The sequence below is a fragment of the Chiloscyllium plagiosum genome, chromosome 30, assembly GCF_004010195.1.
Source record: "Chiloscyllium plagiosum isolate BGI_BamShark_2017 chromosome 30, ASM401019v2, whole genome shotgun sequence".
NCBI lineage: Eukaryota > Metazoa > Chordata > Chondrichthyes > Orectolobiformes > Hemiscylliidae > Chiloscyllium > Chiloscyllium plagiosum.
Window position 1 is genome coordinate 28287072 of NC_057739.1, and position 25680 is coordinate 28312751.

A 25680-nucleotide genomic window follows, 5' to 3' on the forward strand; every position below is an offset into this window, starting at 1 on the left:
AATATACAGTAGTTAAAATATAAACACAAGAAAAGATTGGAATAACTCTATTGGAAAACTTAACAAAATCATTATTTAATTACTGAACAGCAACTGTTCCAATATCCTAACATCCCATAAACACCTTTGGCAGAAGCAAATTGCAATTCGAATAGCTGGAAAAGATCTGTAACAGAGACAGGAATAAGAGTTTCCACACCCAGCTTCAAGACCCTAGCAATTGCTGAAACCAAAAATAAAATACAGTATCCTCGTTCTGTGGGAGCTTGACCCCACCCATTCAGGCTACTTCGATTGCTCCTTTCAAAAAAACCCAAGGCCTCACACGTTATTTATTTTATTGGCTTTGAATACACTGCTCATTACATCTGTGACCCTCTCTTCATATAATAATCAGGACAAAATACGCCTCTTAAAGCCAGAGTATGGTTACACTCATATTGCCTACAAGGTGAAACAATTGTAATTAAGTAAAAAAGTAATGAAAGTAAGTTAAGTATTGAATGATAGGAAATACGAGGTCTGGTAGCACTATACAGTGTACTCTGGTTCCTTCCACCAGATAGACACAATCATTTTCAGAAGGCAGCTCAATACCACCTTCTCGCGACAATTAGAGATGAGCAACAAATGCTGCCCTTTCCAGAGATCCTTATAATCTCATGATTTTTTAAAAAACGACTGCTATTGGTTTGTGTCCCTAAGATAGGAAAAATAATCAGGAAGAATTCCCAGTCCCCACTATAGTTCATTGATTTCAGTCGAAGAGTGTACTTGCAACGTCAGTCACCCCAGTTGAAAGATTGCATGAATAATTTGCCAACACAGCAGTCTCACAGACACTGAAGAAACAGACTCTGGGAAGACAAGTGAGGCGCTGGCACCTTTTAACGTTTCGGGAGGGGTGGGAAGCTGTCTATCATTAAATAGTTTCTAATTAATATTTTGTTCTTACACATGTTGAGCGTGAGTGTCACTCTGATATTGTTCTCTTTTTCCGTAAGGATTTGCCTCCCTCATTGAAGGTGCGGTCATCTGTCGCTCCGAGCGCAGCCTTGCAGGTTGTTCTGAATGAAAGAACTCAAATCCCAGGATGCGGCAGGGCTGGTGGCGCGTGCGCATTGGCTGACCTGGTGCTGGGCCCGTGAGAGCGGGGGAGAAGGAGACCAGTGTATGTCGGAGGAAACGAGGAGAGGCATCACTGGCAATCTGTTGTACTGACTTCTGCGTCTTTTCCTGCCCTCTCCTCAGATTGGTGAGTCTCTCCACTTGAGGGAGTGGGAATGGGCTGGCTCTGAGATTTAATTCTGGTGCGTTACCGTGACTAAGTTTAGCTCAGGCTGCGGCCTAGCCGCAAAGAGCAAGGCGGAGGCAGAGGAGGAGGTGGTCCGTGAGCGCAGGCTGGCATCCGGATAGTGTTGGCCCCTGGAAGGGGTGCAGCTAAACCCCCTCGTTATCGCCCCTGCCCAGCTTCTCCGTCGAAGGTACTTTTCTTGAGCCTAAACATTGACTCAGAGATTAGCCTAGTCGAAGGTGCGTGGACGTCTGCTCGAGAACCTGTTTAATATTCTCATTGCAACCTGGAGGAGAATTGCTGCCTCACTTTAGTACGGAGCCAGGGAAGGTCTGCAGAGGTTAATTGCTGTAGTTGATACCACTCATTCGAAAACTGCACACCCTCTGTGTTGCGTGCAGTATGATTAACATGAGAGTTTTATTGATTATGTTTCTAGGACTTAGATTTCCTACTTTTCTGTAGTACAATAAGCAAAGTATCAAGAGATCTTGAGTTATGTTGCAGTAATTTTCCTGACGTTTCCTTACAGCTAGTTGTGAGTTGTTGGTAACGTTTTAACTAAAACAATAGGTGATTTTTTGATATTAAGATAAATACTTTTTTGAGTATATTCTTTATTTTGATAAAGGTATCATTGTTCATAATTAGTACTTTTACTAAAACATTGGGTAGGAAATGGTATGTGTATTCAACAGTTTCTTGCCAACATTGACTAACTGTATTCATCTTTTAAGAATGGATTTGTTTTGTGGTTTTTACCTATGAATTCTTAAAAGCACTCCCAGTTATAATGTAGAAGTGCATTGAAATGAAGTATTTGGAATTGCTTTACACAAAAAAAACAAGTAAAGGACAATTTTGTGTATGCTGTTTTGTGATTTTATAACTGATGTTTTTTCGTGCACCAAAAATGTAATATCTTTAAATTGTTTTTAATATCTTTTTAATATTGGCATGATTTGTTTCAGCCTCATGCCAATTGATTAGATTTCCTACAGTGTGGAAACAGGCCCTTCGGCCCAACAAATCCACACCGATCCTCCAAAGAGTAACCCACCCACACCCATTTCCCTCTGACTATTGCACCTAACACTATGGGCAATTTAGCATGACCACTTCACCTGACCTGCATATCATTGGACAGTCAGAGGAAACTGGAGCACCCAGAGGAAATCCACACAGACACTGGGAGAATGTGCAAACTCCACGCAGACAGTCGCCTGAGGTTGGAATCAAACCCTGGTCTCTGGTGTTGTGAGGCAACAGTGCGAACCACTGAGCCACCATGCTGCCCATAATTTGCTTTTCATGCTCCCCATTCCCTATTTAGTGGTTATCCCATTCTTTAGTGGATGATGATCCATCATTCACATTTTGATGATCAGCATTCCTTCCCAATTCATCAGCATTGTATTGCTCAAAGTTTCCAGTTTTACTGATGTATTTGTTCCTTTCTCGTGCAGTGAATTTAGAATATTTGTTCTTAATGATGCATTCACCCATGAGCATCCTTGTACCCCCAGTTACTCAACTGTCTCAGCTCTATTTATGTTTTTAAAAAGTTGAAAACAACAATAAGTCTACCAATTTAGTCAAGTAGTGTAACCTTGTACACCAGCTCCTTGGTATACTATGTCCAGGGACAGACTAAACGTAGAAAAAAGCAATAGCCTATTCACGCAGTATTTGAACTCCCTCAGGTCATTGAGTAAACTTTCGGCATTTACATTTGGGATTGAGTCATCACTGCAACACAAACACTAGAAACTGGAACTGCCATTTTATGTCAGGCATTTGTAAAGATTATGAAACGTTTACGTTTGGCTTCCACTTAACCATTTTTCTCATCTCTCTGCTTATTCATTCGTAATGCATGTCTTCACCACCTGGAATGCTTTCCTAAAAACCAATGTTGCATAAAATCTCCCAGCATCCATCCCTCAAGCTATTTGGCTTAGTTGATAGCATTCTTACTTCTGAATTAGTAGGTTTTGGACACAAGACTCAGGCCAGATCTTAAAAACACAAATCTCGGTTGGTGCTTCATTGTCATACTGAGGGAGTGTTGTACTGTAGGAGATGCTGTCTTTTGGGTCAGATGTGAAATTGAGACCCTGTCTGGCTTTAGAGATTTCACTATTTAAAAGAAGAGCTAGGGAGTTATGGTCCAAGTCCAGGCCAGTGTTTATCTATCTCTCAATCAGATTCTCTTGAACCTATTAGGTCATTATAATATTGTTGTTTGTGGATATTTGCTGTATGCAAATTGACTTTTGATTTTCCTACATGATAACAATGACTGTTAGCTGCCAAGTGCTTTTGGGCATCCTGATTTTCTGAAAAATGCTATATAAATGAAAGTCTTTTTGTGCTGATGTTAGTGCTCCACCCAAGCCATAATCCATTCCCTCTATCTCCTCTTCAGCTTTGATTTTTTTTTCTCCCATATACTTGTTTATTTCAAATGATTCTCCAAGTTTTAGGTTATTGATACCTTTTTTCAAATAGGTTAGTAATTTTAATTTCAACCATACATTTGTATTGGAGAGTGCTGCATGGAAACACTGTTCGAATGCTTTTTTAAAAAGCACACATTTACAGTGAGAACATTAGAGAAATGGGTATACCTGCTTCTCTCTGCCTGCCTCTCCTTATGTCCTGCTATCTGATGTGATTACAGTAGCCACACACATGGTGGCCGTGTTTCATTCTTGCCCCTCAGCCTGTCTTTCACAGACTGCTAAAGGTCCATGAATCCCAGGTTTTAAATTGCTGGTCTCATTTCCTTTTGAAACACCTAAGCTGCTTTCCTCCCCTATAGAGTGGTATTGAGTTCCACATGTTGAGCTTGAGTAAAATAAATTTCTTTTTCTACTTCCCTATTGCATTTACTAGGCATACTTTCTATTCAGCACTTCTCATTTCAGATTCATGGCCCTGACATGCAAATATGGAGTTGTGCCTTTTTAAAAAAAAACATTTTCAGTTGAGTATCTGAGCATTGTCTTATTAGCCTGGCTGTAAATTTTGTTCAGTTTGCCTAATTCATGTAGTTGCTGAATAATTAATGGAAGATTGGCACATGTGCCAAACTGTAAAATTAGTGAACCAACTTTAACTTTTTGCAAAAATCCAGGTTCAGATTGTTTTTCAAATCCAGCATGCACAAATGATGCATTAAGCTGGTTTGATTCTAATTGTCTCTTGAGCTATGTTTTATGGTGGTAAAGAGTACCCAAACATTGCATATGTCATCAGACCATTTCAGTTTGGAAAAAGTAATAGTGCTATTTGTACAACATTGGAATGCTGTGTGCAAAATAGTGCACTGTTCTGTTCCCCTTCTGTTGTCATCTTATTTCTTTTCTCAAACACTTTTCCATTGATGCTATTTCTGCTTTTGTGTTTTTATTTTAAACTTATTCTTGCAGTTTTTGTTTCTGGATTTGAAATTTTGATTCCTCTGTGGAGTATTGCTTCATAGGTACCTGGTACAGATTTGGAGTTTTCTGACCTAAGAACTCAACTACAGGATAACTTCACACCATAAAGAGAACTCATTTGTTACATTTTACATTCTTTACTTCACAGTAATTATTATTCAAACGGAGGTCTTGCCAATGAGTACTGTTGGGCTACAAAACTTACTTGAGCTTAATCTTGTCTTTACCTGACATTACAACTCAATTCTATTCTTTGTCACACTTTCAATATTCAATGACCATGTTGACAGATCTTCTGAAGAACCTCCTGCACCTCAGCACTGAGCCTATTTCTCCCACAAAATTTTGCCACTTAGGCATTTTTGCCTGCATCAGTGTAGTTGATTGACATTGCATGGTTCTGCATGTCAACAGTGCTCATCAGTGTCTTAAGGGCATTGACCAAACAGCTGTAAATGTGTAAATACACTGTTCTGGTGGTCTTGCATTTTTTGTGACCTGTTAAATATGAACCAGTTCAGTGCTTGTGAGATGAGTGCACTGACTTACTAAAATATCTTGGCATAAATCTCAATGCTTTTTTTCTGGACAGATGAGAAAGCACTCCACACAGCAAATAAGTTGTTCATATTCTTTTCAGAGTTATGAAATAGTTAGCAAAAAGAATTGGCCATTAGATGGAAACAATTTTCCATTTTGTTTTAATGTCTGATTAGCTGCAAATATAAAAATTTATTTATCAAAGTAAACATACACTTTTTTTAAAATTTTGATTTTTTATGTATATCTGCTCATATTGTATTGGAAATCCATCCATATTAGTCCCATATCCTGCTGTGAAGATCTCTCTTGTCTGAGGACCTATCCTAGCTCTGTGCATATGGACTTAGCCTGACCCCATTATGAATTGGCTGGACCAAGCGACTAGTTGTCCTGCATGAACTGTCATCATCCTTTGGCATTCTAGTTTTCTCATTGCTACAAACTAACCTTGTGCTCTGGTAACCTTCAGGTAATCAATGAGAAAGATCTACAGATGCTTTGAGAAAAAGACTTTGTGAAAGTGGTTGCTCGTTTATAGAATCACAGAGCACGAAAACAGACCATTCGGTCCAAATGTTCCATTCCAATCAAGTTTCCCACTCGTCCCACTTCTGAAGTGAAAGCAGAAAGCCTAGTTTACCCAGACCCAGCCTGCAGCATCACCAGTAACAGGAAGAAGAGAACAAGCATAATTGAAAACTTTTGAGGTTGGCAAGTTAAAATGAGTGGACTGTCATGGTGATCAGCGAAAGATCTCAACAGTTCATAAAAATGACTTGATGTGATACAATGTGTAGTTGTCAAATTTGCTGATAAGTCAAAAGTAGATAACCAAGTTATGAATAGGCATTAAAGAGGCTACAAAGATAGATAAATAGATTTAGTAAATGGGCAAAGAGAGGACAAATGGAGTATAATATGGGAAAATGCAAAATTGTCAATTTATCGAGTCTGACAACATGAAAACACACCCTTTGGTCAAACTGGTCCACACCATCCATGTTCCCAAACTATATTAATGCCACCTGGCTGCATTTGGCCCATATCCCTACAAATCTTTCCTATTCATGTACTTGTTCAAATGTCTTTTAGACATGTACCTGCATCTGCCACTTCCTTTGGTAGTACATTCCACACACTATCCACTGTGTTCTTAAAAAAAACAAGAAGTTGTCCCTTGGGTTCCTTTTTAAATCTTTCTCCTCTCACCTTAAAAAAAAAATGCTGCATTGTTTTCAACTTCCCTGCTGTAGGGTAAAGACCCTTGCTATTCATCTTACGCGTCTCATGATTTCAAAAATCATTTATAAGGTCACCTTTCAACCTCCTGTACTCCAGTTGGAAAAAGTCCCAGCCTATTTTTATAACTTAATCCTCCATTCTGGTAAATCTTTTCTGATTCCTCTCCAGTTTAATAATATCCTTCCTATAACAGTGCCACCGGAACTGCACACGGTACTCTGCAAGAGGTCTCACCAATGACCTGTGCCACCTCAACATGATCTCCCAACTCCTATACTCTGCGGTCTTGAGCAATGAAGGCAAGCATGTTAAATGCCTTCTTAACCATGCCACCTACATGTGATGCAAATTTTAAAGAATTATGTGTCTGAACCTCTTGGCAGGAAGAGTAAAATGGTGAGAGATTGCAGAGCTCTGAGAAGCAGAAGACCTGTGTATCTTAGTACATGAACTGCAACAGGTTAGTAATGTGCAGGTACAATAGGTAATTACCAAGCAATGTTGTCATTCATCATAAGAGTACTTGGATATAATGGAATAAAGTAGAATCACGGAATCCCTACAGTGGGGAAGTAGGCCATTTGGCCCATCAAGTGCACACTGACCCTCTGCAGAGCCTCTCAGCCAGACCAGTGCCTCTATCTTATCCCTGTTACCCTGTAAAGAGAACAATACAAATGGAGAAGGTGTTTGAAATGAAAATGTTTGTCACAATTTTTATTAAAACCTAAAATTCTATTCATCCATGATTTTATCTGCACAATGTGCGTACAATCTTGTAGTTTAATAATTTTTAACTGTGGCCACTAATCTTTTGCGCAAGGATTCTGCTAAATTTAAGTCTGCCCCATGATCGAACAAAGAAAAGCTGCAGGTTATCTACTGAAATGCTCTCACCGTATAGCCTATATCATCTGCTTTTCGGAAGTGATCAAAAACGTTAGGTTTACTTTTGCGGTGAATAGTGAAAAAAGAATCCAATCCTGTTCAAAAAGCAGGAAGCTTTCTGGCACACTGGCTAACAAGCATTCTTTAACTGCTACCATTGAACAGATAAATCGGTCATTGCTCCCAAAGCTTTGTGAAACCTTGTGGCTGCCTCAGTTTCTGACACATCAATGACTGAACTTCCAAAGTTGTATCACCAGCTGTGAAGCACTTTTGAAATGTCCTGAATGCATGAAAGCTGCTAACAAATGCAAATAAACTTCCTTCTAACCATGAACTGCTTATTTCAGTGATTTAGTTTCATTATCTTAGCTACTCAGGTATCAAAATCCCAGCAGTGTCACTGTGCATTTGTCTTATATTAAATATCATACCTAGATGTTTATCTAGTTTTTCTTTTGAATACTTGTGTACATTTCATCTTTTAACATGAGCAATTACAACTGAAATAATACCTAGCAAATTTCCATAATTACATAAAATCTTTTTATGTTTGACTAAATTGAATGAATAAAAATTAACTAATTGTACAGAACTAATTGTACAGAACTATGTTGTTCAGCTCAATTGGCCAAGAATATTTCTGCTTCTAATTAGTCTCTTCATCCCTTGCCCAGAACCTGTTTTTTATTTAATTCCCCCACACAGACATGATGCTTCCCCTTAAACAAAATGCTATTAATGGCATCTGAATTCCAAGTTCCACAATTCTCGCCATTTTGAATAATTTTGCTAATTTATTTCCGAAATGATTATCATATTTCAATTACATTTAGTATTTATTAAATTATAGCCTTTCCACTGAGGTAAAGTGGTGAGCAAGTTAACATTATCAACTTTCACCAACTGGATGGAACAAATGAAAGCTATTAATTATTGGACAGTGTACTACATCCAAGGGCTCTGGCACAGTGGTAGTGTTCATATCTCTGAGCCAGGAGGCACAGTTTCAAGTCCCATCTGCTTTAGAGGTGTGTAATAACATTTCTGAACAGGTTGATTACAAAATATCTATGCTTCTTCCTCCATTATTAAACTAATCTCCAGAAGGCTGTTGTGTAGTTTGCTGTTATTTCTGCATTTGAAATTGGAAAAGAACAAGCCTAGGAATCCTGTGTCACCTGAATTTCTTTTGTTTTGCTCCTTTAAACCAGGTGACCAGTATAGTGCACAGTACTCCAGATGCAGTCTCATTGACACCCAATAAAACCAAAGTATAGCAGTGGGCAGCTCAGTGGTTAGTACTGCTGCCACTCAGCGCCAAAGACCCAGGTTTTATTCCACCTTTGGACAACAGGTGAATTGGCCATGCTAAATTGCCCATAGTGATAGGTGCATTAGTAGGAAGTAGGGGAACGGGTCTGGGTGGGTTTCCTCTTGGGCAGATCGGTATGGACTTGTTGGGCTGAAGGGCCTGTTTCCACACTCTAGGGAATCTAATCTTTTTAAAAAACTGTCTGTGTGAACTCTGCATATTCTCCCTGTATCCATGTGGGTTTCAGCCTCAGCTGAAAAATGTTTAATTCCAGGTATTAGGCCTTGTCATTCTTTCTGTTGCAACTGTTGGCGTATTTATCTTGAACCAAGATTTGGCAATGAGCTTACTTGTATTGGTGAGATACTCAATTTGAAAATTTGATCAATTAAATATTTTAAATATAATTCATGTCCTTTTAATGACAGCATTAGCTAAATATTTGCATTATTGCAAGTGAGCTAGATTTTCCTTTGTCGTTCCAGTGCAGTATGCAGTTGTATTTGCAGTTTTGCCTGTTTAGATGTAACAATATGTAAAACATGAGATGATACAAAATAGATGTTGATGTGTTCTTAAAGAAAGGGTAACTGGGAGGACAGAGATCTTATTTTCAATCATTTCTAGCAATTGATTGAAGTAACACTGATAGAGAGTTCCTTGGGGCTCAATCACCCACTGCTATAACAGGGAATGGATTGGTTCTTTCCAACATTTTTATAAACATCGTTGAAAGTTCTTTCTAAAAAAAAAATGAAAATTTAATTTAACTACATTTGTACCTCAGAATTCTGATGTTAGTTACTGATGGGTGAGAATGTTGATTGGGGACTGACCAAACCTTTGTGTTGACTAGCCCATGTTGGAGTTGTTATTGTCTGTCATGCATTCTGCATCTGTATATTTTAAATTTTCACAATAAAGTAATACTTCATAAGCAGGATGTTGACACATTAAATGAGAGAACTGACATTTATGCCGTACCTTCCATGACTTCAGGACAATCCAGAGCCAACGTTGGCAGCTATAAACTAAACTCTGCTTCAATTTTAGCACCTTTAATAACTTGTGGGATTTTAAAATCATTCCTCATGCAGTCCATTGGATTCAATGCCATTGTTATAATCTAGGAAATATAGATGCTGTATTGAACACAGCAAACTTCAATCAAGTGCAGTGAAACAAATGTTATATTAAAGCTTTTCTTAGTCTTAGTGGTTGACTATTAAGCATTGAATAGAACGCAGAGAATGCTTCTGATTTTATAGAAAGTGGCAAGAAATCTTTTACACCCACCTAAGAAGGGTTTATTTTATCGCTGTAGCTGAAAGGTGAGATTTCTGATGGTACAGTGTGCTGTCATTACTTCATTAAAATGTCTTCCAGTCTTTGGGGGGAGACGTTAACACATGCTCTTCTGAATAAGGAATTTGAATGCCATCTAATTATAATGGAAGCAAATACAAGTTAAGCTAACGATGATAAATTTCTATCACGGACACTTGTGATCCACTTTGGGCAGTCAGTTGCGTACAGAAATAAGCCTGACATGCACCTGTTAAATGGAAGGAAAGAATTGAAGGCTGCACTAGCTATCACTGGGTATCCTGTGGCAGCTGGTTATTGTACTCGATTTATAGAGCTTCAGGACATGAATGTCATTTCTTCATTGGGGAATCATGCATGATTGGGTGAGAATAGGTGGGTAGTTCATGAAAGGCACAATAATTGGACTGAGTGAAGTTTAATTTTAAAATCCCACAAATTATTATGGTGCTTAAATTGTTTAGCTTATATCTGCCAACTTTTACTGTTTTGACTCAGACTTGGAAGACAATGTTTACAAATGGGCTGAACAGTTATCTTTTATGCATCAGGGAAGAAGTAACTAATTCTTTTGTGATGATTTACAAAAAGCTCAAGATAATCATGTTTAACTATGGAATTGGCCATGCTATCAGTAGTATGCAATGCAGATACATTAAATTCATCAGTTGGAGTTACTATTCCATATTCCTAGGTATAGTTTAACAAAGAGAATATATATTTTTAGGGGTTAGCAAATAAGAACCTCTGTACATCTGTAAATTTTTATTGGTCTGTAATCCTTGGATTTTGTGCAAAAGAAAAATCCACATACAGAGGATGTTTTGTTCTTTGCATGCCCAGGGCCCAGAGGAATGAAGGAAAAGATATTCTGCTGTTTATTTTGTGCTGGCTGAATTGCTGCTGTTCATTCAGAAGAATTTGGCAAAAATATTGTAAGTGGTGCACATGGTGCAAAATTATAATTGTGTGACAGTTTTTAAACTTTAAATCAATTGATAATGTGTGAAGCAATTTTCTACTAAATACTTTGAACATTTCAAAATCATTGCAATGTTTCCTAAAATTGTCTTTGATCTACTCATTTTCTCTCTCATTGTTTGGTAATTTATTTTTGCACCTTTGTTTGACCTATTTTATTGTAAACATTTCTTACCAGAAAATCCTCATAGGCAGGAATTTTTTTAAATTTATTTGTGTCCATTCTTTGTTCATCTTGGTTTCATTTGCAGCAACTATACACTTGGGTGCATAATCCAGTCATGGACTTTATCCACATCTGTTGCTGGGCTGAACTTGCAATTCCAGTATTTTTTACACATCATTTGAGCCAATAATGTTTTATATAAGAAAAAAGACCATTTGGCTAAGGGAGGTTGCTGTTTTTCATGTTAAATATTTGTAAAAGTGTGTTCATAGATGAATCTGAAAACTTTATATTTGAAACCTACTTCTCATGTTTATTTTGCATTTTGCAGGAAAAAACTGGAGGTGTTGCTTACTTTAAGGTCTCAATGTTGCAATTAAGTTCATTTTTGTGTAAATATTTTTAATAAAGAAATGTATTCCTTTTGGTCTTCGGGGCTCCACAATAACATGTGGACAAGTGGGTAATATGTTCTTACAGCTGTACTCTTAAGTGTACCATTATGACAATTTATTTGATTCATTTTTGTAATACTGTTTTGGATGAATTTTAAAGCAAAATGTAGGTTTAAGTTGCAGAATGTTTACTTTTTAGCTTGAAGCAAACTGTTGAATATCCGAAAATATATCATTCCACTGTTGCATTACTCTTTTATTCTGTTTCTGGAGAAGCAGAGCACAGTTAATGTGCTTTGCAAGTCAGGAGTGCCAGTGATATGCAGAATGTTTGTTGGCAATTATGAATTTAAAGTCAGTGAAAGACAGGAGCCTAGAGTAGAGGGGAAATAGGTATAATTATTCCTCATTCAGACTGATGTTGAGCAGAGCTGTGTCATCGCTCCAAAACGTCTCAATCTGCTTGGCTGTGATGTTTCACCTTATGGCTGACAAGCTCCCCGTTGGAGTGGAGCTAGCTTACAGAACCGGCGGGAAGTTATTCAAGCTCTGCTGCCTTCAAGCCAAGACCAAACTCACACCAACCAGTGTCATGGAACTGAAGTATGCAGGTGATGTTTGAGTATGTGTAGTCCAGAGTGGTGTTGGCACCTTTATGGGTGCATATGAGTGCATGTGTCTCACCCTGAACATCTGAAAGACTAAGGTCCTCCACCAACCTGGCCTCCCTGCCATTGTGTAGTGAACCCCCAATCATCAAGGTTCACGGGGAGGCTTTAGAGAATGTTGACTACTTCCAATACCTTGGGAGTATCCTGTCAGCCAAAGTAGCTATTGATGAAGAGATCCAGCATTGCCTCCAGAGTGCGAGCAGAGCCTTCAACTGCCTGAGGAAAAGTGTTCAAGGACAACAATATCAGATCTGACATCAAGATCACAGTTTACAAAGCTGTGGTAGTACTCACCGTCTTATATAGTTGTGAGATGTGCTCTATTTACAGCAGACAACATAAGGCGCTGGGAGCAGTACCACCAATGTGCAGAAAGATGCACCAACATCAGCATCCTTAACTCGGCCATCATCTCCAGCATTGAGGTACTGACCACCCATGATTAGCTGAGATGGTCTGGGTACGTCGTCTGCATGACTGATATGAGTCTTCCCAAGCAGATGCTCTACTCCCAGCTTTGAAATGGCAGGCAAGCATCAGGTGGACAGAGGAAGCACTTCAGTAATACCTGAAGTGTGGCATTCCCACAGACAGCTGGGAATCAAAGACCATCCAAAGCTGAAGAGCATCTGGGAAGGCATCAAGCACCTCTAGACTTGTCATTTGGCGAGAAAGTGGAAGTCGGAAAAAATAACATGAGGACCATGCTACCATACCAACTACCCACCCACCACCTTCCCATGACCAGCACCTGCTCCAGGTGGAACAGTCTGCGAAAGCTGCATCGGTCTGTGCAGCCACCTAAGGACTCCCTCGAAAGTTGAAGAGAGTCGTCATTGTCCGTGAGTGTCCATCAATGATAAATCTGTTTCCTTGTGGTAATTTGGTTTGTGAGGTTGACTATTGGAAAGATAATGGTACCTGATCACCACCTGTGATCAGTTAAATGATAAATTTATCCTGATAATACTAAACTCCAAACTTCTGAAACTTATGAATCTGGGTATATACATGCTATGATGGGCTGTTACGGCACAATGCTGATGACCCTATTCTGAGCATGGAGTTAGGTTCAAGCCCCATATGCTCCAGAGGTATATAATGACATATTGGAGCATTTTAAGGATTAAAGCTTTACATCAAGCAATTAATATTGCAATTTTTTGTTAAATTGGAGCTGATGAGCTTCTTTAAAGGACATCTGCTATAAGTTCTTGTTATTTAGTGGTCAGAGGAAACCAGCAGGGCATGGTGCTAGAAAAGTTCTTATTTTTAAAAAGATATGAGTGAGAAATTAGCACGTGACACCTGTGTATATATTTAGTTGAGCTTCTGTTAGTTTACACATAAGAAATCAAAATTTATGTTAATGTTCGTGTGAAGCAAATTTGGATATCTGGATCAGGATTTGTTGGTTTGGGATATATTTTGTTGGATATTCTGTCTTTATTTCCATGAAAGATTCCTGTATCTGCACTTAAACTGCCAATACAGTAAATAAGTCTTCATGCACATGGTTATGCTTCATGTTGCATTTATTTTAAAGTAACTTCATATATGCCTCTGAAACAAAAGTTCTAGTTCCATTTTGGAGACTTGAGCCAGATATCTTGTCTGTCACTTCAATGCTGCACTTTGGAAATATTTGGATGAGCCTCTGTTGATATTAGAAATGTGACCTTGTGTGTAGTGCACCACATGTATGTTTACTTGAATTTATACATTTTTTTATTATTATTTTTATTCAGTTGTGAAATGTTAGTTTCAGTGCAGAGGCCAGTTAGCATCGCTCATCCCAAGTTACCCTTGAGACAGTGGGGATCTGACCTACTGTAGTCCTTGAGTTGTAGGTACACCCAAAGTGCTCAGAATGGAGTTTTAGGATATTAATCCAGAAAAGAGTGAAAGAACAATGATACAGTTTTGAGTCAGATTGGTTTGTGACTTGGAGGCAACTTTGCATGTGGTGACGTTGTCATGTTAAAGTAAATTTCGGATAACACCAGCTTCAGATCCTGGACACGTCATTTCTGAAAACTGTGGGAAAAATCCAGAGTGCCACCAAAGGTGTCTGGCAGTCGTCTTGTGGAGGCACTCCCTGATGAATCTCTAAACGTTACAAGTAAACAGCATTTTTAAAATATCTTGTTTGAGTATAATTGATATGAAGGATTCTGACATCACAGGGCAGAATAGAAATCTCGTTAACAATGTGTTTTTCACCCTCAATAGCTGGAGATCACTGCCTTCCTGCGGTGATATTAAACCGTTTACAGAAACTTGTGACAGTACTGTTCTGAATCTCATGCTAATTGATAAAGGGGTAGAAAATAGGTTTTAGTATCAGTGTGATTAGTCTTCACTTACTCTTGTTAACTGGCAAGGAAGTATCTGAATGGAAACTGGAGGTAGTTAATGGGATGTCTGATCAGGGCTGACAGGCCTATTCAAAAAGCGAGTATCTTCACCCAGGGCTGGGAGCGAAGCACACACGACAGCTTTGGTTCAGGGGCAACCAGACTCCTGCTGTGACCTCTGGTCTCTGTTAGCCACTGGACAGGCAAACAGTCAAATACATTTGGCAATCATTCCAATAGAGGACCTTTTTAACCCTTGAATTCCCACTGCCTCTAAGCACTAGGATAAGCCAGTGAAACAGAATATCTTACTTTTTGGGGTTCATACCCATCATCAGTTATGCATCTTCTTTTGTCCTTCGAGGTGGTATGGCTTGTACGTTTGGAAAGAGTTTTCCAAATAGTATGTCTACGTTGCTGCAATGTATTTTGTAGATGGTGTACACTGCTGCCACTCTGCATCAGTGCTGAAGGGTGAGAATGTTGAAAGATGTGGATGGGAGTGTCAATCAAGTGGTCTTTCATTTGGCTGGCAGGCATTATCGGGGGAAATAAGGAGGCAGGTTAGTAAGTACAGAACTCCTAACTGCTCTTGTGGATGTGGTATTACATGGCTGAGCCAGTTCAGACTTTGGTCAGTTGTAAACCCCCCCCCCTCCCCGCCCCCTCCTTCTCCACCACTGAGTTCAAAGCAAAATGCTCAGACACAGTAGCTTTACCACCTCTATCTTTATTCTGGGCCCTGGAGGGAGAAAGAACGATCGCCCATGTGCACGGTCTTCTATCGAACAATGGTTTCTTAATGAGCTAGATAGTCATTTTACAGGAAGGAGCACCCTGATAAGGCAACATACATATTTAATTGTCAAGATTAGAGTGGTGTTAGAAAAGCACAGCAGGTCAGGCAGCATCCAAGGAGCAGGAACATTAACGTTTCAGGCAAAAACCCTTCATGAGCAATGAGGCTGGAAGCCCCTGGGTGGAGAGATAAATGGGAAGGGGTTGGGGCTGGGGTAAAGGTAGGACAGATGGAACAGATCATGAGGATGGTGCTGAGCTGGAAGGTTGGAACTGGGGTAAGGTGGGGGTAGGAAAAATGAGGAAACTGGTGAAGTCCACATTGCTGGTGTGGGGTTGAAGGATACCAAGGTGGAACATGAGGTGTCCTTCCTCCAGGCGTCTGGTGGTGAAGGAGAGCAGAGTAGGTGGTAAGTTGAAATGTTAGGCCACGGGGTGGTGGGGTTAATTGGGTAATGTTTACAATCAACAAGTATCATTAGCAGAGACCAAGCTCTTTACTGTTATGCGATGAATGTTCTTAACCTTGTTAACTGGGTTCATACGATAGATACTTTGCCCCTTGTTGCTGACCTCGCATACTGAATGCTTCCAATATTACCAAATGGCTCTATATAATGAATGCTTTTCCACTTTGTTAACCCATTACCCTTGCCTCCAGCACTCCATTGTTAACTACAAGTTCTTATCTGATCTGAGTCAAGCTCAGTTGAATCTCGTTTCACAAAAGTCAAAATGTACTCTTTTTCCCTACCTGCTCATACCCTGTACGCTTTCTCAGAGGTAGCTAGATTGTCTGTTGCTGGAGATGGTCATTGTCTGGTAGTGTGTGACATGAAGGTAACTTAATAGTTGCCAGTCGAAGCCTGAATATTGTCCAGGTCTTGCTGCATAACATATGGACTGCTTCAATATCTGAGGTATCATGAATTGTGCTGAACCTTTAGATTCGATTCCCTACAGTGTGGAAACAGGCCCTTTGGCCCAACAAGTCCACACCGACCCTCCCAAAGAGTAACCCACTCAGACCCATTTCCCTCTGACTAATGCACCTAACAGTAAGGGCAATTTAGCATGGTCAGTTCACCTGACCTGCACATCTTTGGACTGTGGGAGGAGACCAGAGCACCTGGAGGAAACCCACACAGACACTGGGAGAATGTGCAAACTCCACACAGTCGCACAAGGCTGGAATCAAACCTGTGGCTAACCACTGAGCCACCATGCCACTCCCTTTCCCAATTATTGACAGACATGCTTATTTACTTCTAACCCGATGATGAAGGAAAGAGTATGATAAAGCATCTGCAGATGGTTCGTTCTTAGACACTACCCTATGAGGCTACAATGATAGTGCCCCTACCTCTGGGCTAGTAAAGCTTGGGTTCCAGTTCCAACTACTACAGAGGTGTGTAATAATGTCTTTAAACAGATTGATTAGAAAATATCTAGCCTGAGGAGCTACTGCAACGACATCTTGGGATAAGCCAGTTGACTTCAAAAGTCCCCAACCATCTGCTTTTATGGTAGTCATGACTCCAACCAGCAGAGAGTTTGCTTGATTTCCATTGACTTCAATTTTGCTCTGACTCGTTGATGAAATCATGGCAGCCATGAGCCAAGTATGGAAAGGGCAGCCACTCCCTCTTCGTTCAAATCAGCTTTTTATTAATGCTTGGACTGAAGCTATAGTGAACTTGAGCTGACTGGCCCTGGCAGAACCTGAACTGGGCATCTGTGGGCACATAATTGCTGAGAAAATATCTATTCAAATAGATTTATCATCCTGCCCAATTTGACCACCAAGTACACAACAAGATTTAAATATAATTGCTTGCGCCTTGCACGTGTTCTAACTGAGGTTGTCTTGTCAAATTATCGTAGCTGGTACTTTTTATATTTATTGATTAATTATTTCTTAGTTATTGCCCTCTCCCTCAACTGTGGTTTGCATTTCCCTTAACAGGCTTTGCATGAAAATTTATCATTGGAAAACATGGCTGATTATGCTAGTGGTGGTTAGTAGACGAAAGAAACTTAAATGCAGTCAGATAGATTATCTTATCAAATATCCACACGTGGCTAACCTGTTGGATATCACTGACAAAGAAAATTCCTCTACTATCAGAGAGGGATAACTGTAAATCTTTTTGGTGATTTGGTTTTATCTATTTTGTCCAGTAATAATGAAAATTGAGTCAGGATATTTTTAGAAGCATTCTTAATTTCAATGTAATAATATATTGATTTTTGTCATGATTAAGAAAACAAAATATACATGTTCAGTTGCTCTTTTTTCTTTTCCTCCAGCTTTTATATACATGTTTTGATTTGGCAATGAAAAACTGGTCTAAATATAAGCATAAAATTTTTGTTTTACATAAAACCAAAAGAATTGCAGATGCTGGAAATGGAAACAAAAGCAGAAATTGCTGGTAAAACTCCGGTCTGGCAGCATTTGTGGAGAGAAATCAGAGTTAACATTTAACCATTTTTGGAGGCAATCACTGCCTGGCATTTAATGTTCTGATGGAGAGTCACGGGACCCAAAACTTAAACTCTGATTTTTCTCTACAGATGCTGCCAGATCTGCTAAGTTTTTCAAACAGTTTCTGTTTTTGTTGTATTTCACATGTTTATGTATGCTGACAGGAGTTTTAAAATTCACTCCTAGAATGTAGGAGTCCCTTGCGTGGCCAGCAATGATTGCCTGTCCTTAGTTGCCCTTGAGGAGGTGGGTGCTTAGTTGCTTTCTTGAACTGCTACACCCCATGTGCTGTAGGTCGACACAATGCTCTTAGGGAAGGAGTTCCCAGGAGTTTGACCCCGTGGCACTGAAGGAACAGCAGTGTATTTCCAGTGAGTGTGTTGAGTTGCTTGGAGGTGAGAAAGTGTACAGGGTATGACCAAGTAGGGAAAGAGTTACGTTTTGAGTTTTGTGAAACAAGAGGTTCAGTTGAGCATGACTCTGATCAGATAAGAATTTGCAGTTAACAATGGAGTGCTGGCAGCAAGGGTAATGGATTAACAAAGTGGAAAAGCATTCATTATGTAGAGCCACTTAACAATATTGGAAGCATTCAGTATGTAAGGTCAGTTTAACAAGGTGAAAAGTATTCATTTTGTGAAGCCAGTTCAGGTTAAGAACATGCCTTGTATAACATCAGAAGGTGTAATCTTTGCAATCATGGGTATCAATAGTATTGGTCATCCAATTAATAGTTATGTTGCCTTATCTGGATGCTCCTCAATGTAAAGTGACTATATAATTCAGTAAGAAGCTGCTGTTCGAGAGAGAAGAACATGAACTCAAGTCTCTGTGCACATGGGCGATAATTCTTTCTCCCTCCAGGAAGGGCTTATGCCCGAAACGTCGATTCTCCTGTTCCCTGGATGCTGCCTGACCTGCTGCGCTGTTCCAGCAACACATTTTCAGCTCTGATCTCCAGCATCTGCAGACCTCACTTTCCCTTTCCAAATGCATGTATATCCTGTCCCTCAGGATTCCCTCCAAAAACTTGCCCACCACTGATGTCAGGCTCACTGGTCTATAGTTCCCTGGCTTGTTCTTAGAACCTTTCCTAAATAGTGGCACCATGTTAGCCAACCTCCAGTCTTCCGGCACCTCACCTGTGACTATCGATGATACAAATATGTCAGTAAGAGGCCCAGCAATCACTTCCTTAGCCTCCCACAGCATTCTAGGGTACACCTGATTAGGTCCTGGGGAGTTATTCACTTTTATGCATCTCAAGACATCCAGCCCCATCTCTGTAATATGGACATTTTGCAAGGTGCCACCATCTATTTCCCTACATTCTATATCTTCCATGTCGTTTTCCACAGTAAATACTGATGCGAAATACTCGTTTAGTATCTCTACCATCTCCTGTGGCTCCACACACAAGCCCCCTTGCTGATCTTTGGGAGCCCTATTCTCTCCCTAGTTATCCTTTTGTCCATAATGTATTTGTAGAAACCCTTTGGATTCTCCTTAACTCTATTTGCCAAAGCTATCTCATGTCCCCTTTTTGCCCTCCTGATTTCCCTCTTAAGTATACTCTTACTTCCTTTCTACTCTTCTAAGGATTCACTTGATCGATCCTGCTTATACTGACATATGCTTCCTTCTTTTTCTGAACCAGACCCTCAATTTCTTTAGCTGAAAATGTGTTGCTGGAAAAGTGCAGCAGGTCAGGCAGCATCCAGGGAACAGGAGAATCAACGTTTCGGGCATAAGCCCTTCTTCATTCCTGAAGGAGGGCTTATGCCCGAAACGTCGATTCTCCTGTTCCCCGGATGCTGCCTGACCTGCGCTTTTCCAGCAACACATTTTCAGCTTTGATCTCCAGCATCTGCAGGCCTCACTTTTCTCCTCAATTTCTTTAGTCATCCAGCATTCCCTATACTTACCAGCCTTTCCTTTCATCCTAACAGGAATATACTTTCTCTGGACTCTCATCTCATTTCTGAAGGCTTCCCAAACCACTGATTTTATATGGCACATATATTTGAGTTTCTACTCAATGGAATGTTTCTTGTGGGGGCTTCAGTGATGGAAACAATAACTGTAAAAGGGTGATGGGTAGATTGTCTTTTATTGGAGACAGTCATTGCTGGCATTAATGTAGCATGAATGTTGCTTGCCTTTTTTCCAGCAAATCCTAATCACGTAGCATAACAATGGGTACTTCAAGAACAGAAAACACTATTCTGTCAGGGCACAATTATTATCTAATAGAGGTCAAGACTTTAATGCTGTAATGTGGGAGTACTGCAATCAATATCTTTTAAACATAATTTATTGTTAATTTATAACTATTTTACGGGAGTAGGTTTTATGCAAAATGGCTACTTTGTTTCTTTATATGCCTCAGTAATGACAGTTTTGATGGCAAATCAAAGACTTCTACTGAGAAGACATGAGGCCACTGTTTAGCACTTCTGGCAGTACAGACTTAGTGCTGCACTTAAGCACCATTCCAGAGTATTTTACCAAGTCTCTGGAATGGAATCTACAACTCTCACTGACCACAGTTCGAAATGTCTTAGAATAAATAGTGTAATTATTCCATATTTCATTTGTCCCTTTTTCTTCAGGGATGGATTTCAATATAACATACTAGCCACGTTATTGGTGAGTTTGCAATAAGCTGTTGATTGACAATTAACCTTTTACAAGCTGTTCATTATTTACTATAAACAGAAATAGTCAATTTGTTGTGGTGTAAATGTTGCAAATGTTGGCAGTGTTAATCTGAACATAATATACTGCTACTAAAATTCTCTACTTGCTTTTTAAGTAAGCATGCAAGTTAGAGAACTAATTGGTTACAAAATCTTTCAGAATGCAGTATTTGGTAAAACCAAATGGCTTTGATGCATAGAAGTTATTTTCAGTTTCAAATGCTTACAGGATTAGTTGTGGCAGAATTGAAATAGGAACTGTCTGATTTGTAACATTTCATTTTGAACAATGCTTGAAGCAAATGGGTAAAAGGTAGATTGACTTCCTTACTAATGCTTTAATTGTTTTGTAATGTTTGTTTACATTTTGTAATTACTCCCTCTCTTAGCAAATTAGTCAGGCGTTACTTTGGTATGCTTGATCATGCAGAATTAGTTGTGTGTCCCCAGACAGAAGAAACAACCTACTTTGCTCAAAAGATTTTCTTTTCTACATTTTGATTGCAGGTCAAATTGAACAAAAAACCCAGTATTCAGAAATTGAGTTAGATTTGCTGGTTATCAACCTCTGCAAAAATCCTACTGCGGAAGGTTGCTGATAGGTGAGTTTTTAAAAAATATATTTGGTATGTATGTCAGATAAGAGAGTAGTCTTTATTTTTTGAGGTCCTCTCTTGAAAGCACAAGTTTGTTTTGGATATAATTTGGGTGATAAATAATATGGTGATCATGATAAGAGATTAAAAGATGTGGTATATATATTATTAGGGTACTTGCAACTGGATTTTATCCTCGCTTGGGTTCTGATTGTACAGGCCTTTGGGAATGACTACCATTTATTTTATTTCTAAGCCTGGGGTGCTATATGCAGAGGAACCTTGATTATCTGGCATTTGATTATCTGGAAAGATCTTAAGGTCCTAGTGCTTGGGTAAACTGTTAACTGGCATTTGATTGTCGGGATTTTGATTAACTGAATGAAATACTCCCCGCCCTTGTTCTTTGGGTAATCTAGGTTCCTCTGTACTTATAATGTCACTGTTAAAAGCTGGATGTTTCCATCTACTTGGTCTTTGGGGCTGGGGTCGTATTTCCCTTGTTGTCTTCTCCGGTGGCCTTAACATTGATCACCTATTCTTTGCAGCCAGATTCTCTCTACTGGATATTAAAGATCATATGATGTGGCTCTTTGCTCATTGATGGGAAGCACTTCCATCTCCACTCTGGTTGGAAATTCAATAGAGGTGGTGTCAAACTTGTACTTCTCTGCTGTGTTGCATCATGCAGATTAGTGTAAGAATTTGGATTGTGGAAATAGAAGTCTATGTTTTGTAAACTGATGACAACTGATGGCTATTTGAGTTCCCACAATACCCTCTCTTCCCAGAGACAAACATTAGCCATTCCTATTCCTGATCACAGCCATTGATTCAAAAGTTCTTTGTTGTGGATGTAGGTGAAAAGTCCAATTGTTATAATGACTGTCAATGTTTTTGAAGGTTCTGCAGGAATGTAAAAACTGAACAAAGAATCTATGTTCAATTGTGCAATGCTGTAATTTGTGTCTGTTTACTTGGTGGTTTTTATATCAGCTTACCCTCTATCTTTCTCTCACATAGATAAAATGTGAATACTACATGATTACTTATGGAGTGTTGCTTTCTGATGACTAAACTATAAGTAGAATTCCTTGCCAGATTACATCTTCCACATTCATAATTTCATTCAGCCGCAGAAAGACTGGATGGGTTTCACTGAAATTGATGTACACAGCTGAATTGATTTGCAGGTCTTTTGTTATTAGGCCTTGTGGTTCATCTAGTTGTGATCCCACTTCCTGATGTGTCATTGTACTCCTGGTTGTGCTAACTTTCTGTCGAACATTCTGCTAATGCACAAGAAAACAAGGAAATTGTCAGCATTCTGTTCTGCTTATGAGTTTCATATCAACCTGAAAGCTTTATTGCCGTTTTTTTTTAAATCATGGAACTTTTGCTATTCATTGATCCGTAGGAGTTCATGGGCATGTTGAATATTCTGTGAACAATGTTGAGCCCTTTAAGAAGGGCTAACTTATTGGAAAACTCAGTAAATTTTTTTGAGGGGTGGTAGGATTAGGAACACTTAGGGTGTTATTAGGAAGGTAGTACTAGAATTTTAATTCTGCAACAGTGAGGGAATGGCAAAGCAGTTCTAAGTCAGAATGATATGCGATTTAAAGTGGATGTTGAAGGGGTAATGTTTCCATTAGGTATGCTGCCTTCCCTGGTAGATTGCGTAGTTTGGAACATGCTGTTGAAAGAGCCTGGATAAATTGCTGCAATGCATGGTTTAGATGGTCCACATTGCTGTTACTTGCATCTGTGATGGAGGGAGTGAGTACTGCAGATGACAGATGGAGTGGCATTCAAATAGGCTTTGTGCTGCTGTCACCCAGGCATGTAGAGAGTATTTCATCACACTTTGGACTTGTGCATTGTAAATAGTAGACAGTTTTGTTCAGCGAGGATGAGAGTTACCTTTTGCAGGATTCCCAGTCTCTGACATATTTCTGTGGCCAACATCTGGTCTGCTGCAGTTGCATTTTTTATAAATGGTAATGCTCAGGATTTTCATAGTGGAATTACCATTGCTAATTCCCTATGTCATGGAAGATGGATAGTTTTTGTGTTTTGAGGTGATTGTTGCTTAGCACTAGTGTCGTGAATGTTACTTGTTTCTTAACAGCCCAAGTCTGGGTGTTGTCCAGACCTCGTTGCATGTGGATGTGGACTGCTTTAAAGGATGAAGATATTTGTATTGGTGCTGAACTCTGTGAAATCGTTGAGTATCCGCACTTCAATCATAAAGTTAGAAGATGGAGCAACCGAAGTTGAACCTCAGACACCACTGTGAAGACCACCTACTGCTCTGGGACTGGGATTGCTAACTTAAAGCATCATATTCATCATCTTTGGTGCTAGGTATATTTCCAACCAAAGTCTTCCCTGATTCCCATTGAGTCTGGTTTAATTCTGGCTCCTTTATGTTCTACTCTGTCAAGGTCACTTTGCTTCTCCTTATTCTGGAATTCATCTCTTGAGTAGATATTTTTAATCAACCCGTTCAAATATATTTTGACACATTTCTGGGACAGATGGAACTTGAACGCAGGTATTTTAACTCTCAGATAGGGACAGCATCACTGTGCCACAAGCACCTTTTAAAGAATATGCTCACTTAAGTAGATATTTTCCAATCCACCTGTTCAGAATTGTTATTGGAGCAGATGGGATGTTAATCTGGGCTTCCTGGCCCATTGGTAAGGGCTCTACCACTGTGTCACAAGAGCCCTTGGTTTGCTGTTGCCTGTTTTTGGATGAAGGCCATAATGAAGTTGTGAGCTGAAGGGCCCCAATGAAATGCAAGCTAAATGTAAGTGAGGAGGTTATTCCTTAGTAATTAGAATTTGACAGCACTGACCATTGCTTTGATCAAGAGGAAACTAAAAGGCTGGTAATTTGCCAGGTTTGCTTTGTCTTAGTTTTTTTGAATAGCAACTGTTTGGACAAATTTCGTGGGCGGCACGGTGGCTCAGTGGTTAGCCCTGCTGCCTCACAGCACCAGGTTCTCAGGTTTGATTCCAGCCTTGGGCGACTGTCTGTGTGGAGTTTGCACATTCTCCCCGTGCCTGCGTGGGTTTCCTTCGGGTGCTCCGGTTTCCTCCCACAGTCCAAAGATGTGCAAGTCAGGTGAATTGGCCATGCTAAATTGCCCATAGTGTTAGGTGCATTAGCCAGAGGGAAGTGGGACTGGGTGGGTTACTCTTCGGAGGGTTGGTGTGGACTTGTTGTGCCGCAGGGCCTGTTTCCACATTGTAGGGAATCTAATCTAATCTTAAATGTCAGTGCTCTCAGTATATGGGATCAGCTTGTCTCGGGATTGCCTGGTTTTGCGTTGCGTGTTGTTCCATTGTCATGTGTTGATGTCTGATATTATGACTTCACCAGATTGACGCCTCATTTAGGTATGGCTGGAGCTTCTCCTGGTATGCCTGTTCTGCACTCTCCTCAAGTCCAGGTGTTATATGATTTAATGGATTATTTTAAATGCTGCATGCAGAGTGAAGTTTTCAACTACTCTTGTCCAGTAATACACAATTCTTAGTCTGTCATGGGACTGTATGATGCAGTGAAACATATTTCCATTCCTCGCAAGACTGGAGGGAAACGTGACGTTAAGTCAAAAATGACTGTGTATCAGCAGGACATATAATTGGAGACTTTTCCTTCTAAATCCTGATTTAGAAGCAAAATTCTGCTTCAGCGATAACGATTACTCAAATGCCATTGCCCTTCAGCATTTTATGTTCTGGCAGAACTCTTCTAATTGGCACCATCTATTCTCTCAATTGTTTCGGGGCAGCTTACTCTGTTGTGACCACTACTACCACCATCACTGCAGCCCACCCCAGCTAAAATGGTAGTTTAACTTAATAAATGAGTGCATTCCAAGAGCACTCATTTTTAAAAGCAACATTCTGTCTTTTCTGTTGAATTGTCTCTGAACCTAATGCTGCTACATTAACACTTGAGCATACTAAATTTTCATTCAAGTTGTTACGTGATTTTTTTTCTCCCCATCAATCCTGTTGGCCTGTTCTTGTAAAATCCATTTTAAGAGACGTTGTGGCTGAATGCAACTTTTCGATGCTAAATGATTAGTTACTAATATTGAAAGCCTATTTTTGCACATGCTGGATTGCTGCCATGAGTGAGCATATTTTGTTGTCTGTTTATTTTGAATAGCCTTTAACCTGGTTTTGATTTACATTTGTAGAACTAGATGAGAAATAGAGCTCTGCATCTACTGATTCTAATTTTAGTTTATATTCTATATAATTGTTTTTGCAGTGCAGTAAATTTAGTGTTAGCTAAAAATACAAATGAGGAAGAGACAAAAGACTCCACTCCTTCACTTTTATTGCTGATGGCATGCTACTGATAAAATCCATCGAAAAGCAAAACACCAGCTCAGTATTGTGAATACTGGAAATCAGAAATAAAGACAAAGCGCTAGAAAAGCTCAGCAG

At 39.5% G+C, this 25680-nt stretch overlaps 1 protein-coding gene across 11 annotated transcripts in view; it reads left to right on the top strand.

Annotated features, from left to right (window-relative positions):
• Nucleotides 1–889: 889 nt before the first annotated feature.
• gapvd1 (GTPase activating protein and VPS9 domains 1) overlaps nt 890–25680 on the top strand; it is a 144995-nt gene continuing 120204 nt past the window's right edge. For 3 of the 11 annotated variants that reach the window (XM_043720199.1, XM_043720201.1, XM_043720202.1), the window contains exons 1-2: nt 892–1255; nt 21117–21211. The gene's annotated coding sequence lies outside the window, so the exon portion shown is untranslated. Of the gene's footprint in view, nt 1256–1292; nt 1485–10897; nt 10990–21116; nt 21212–25680 lie in introns of those variants that run through there. The other 8 variants (XM_043720192.1, XM_043720198.1, XM_043720197.1 and 5 more) reach the window with 5 other exon arrangements.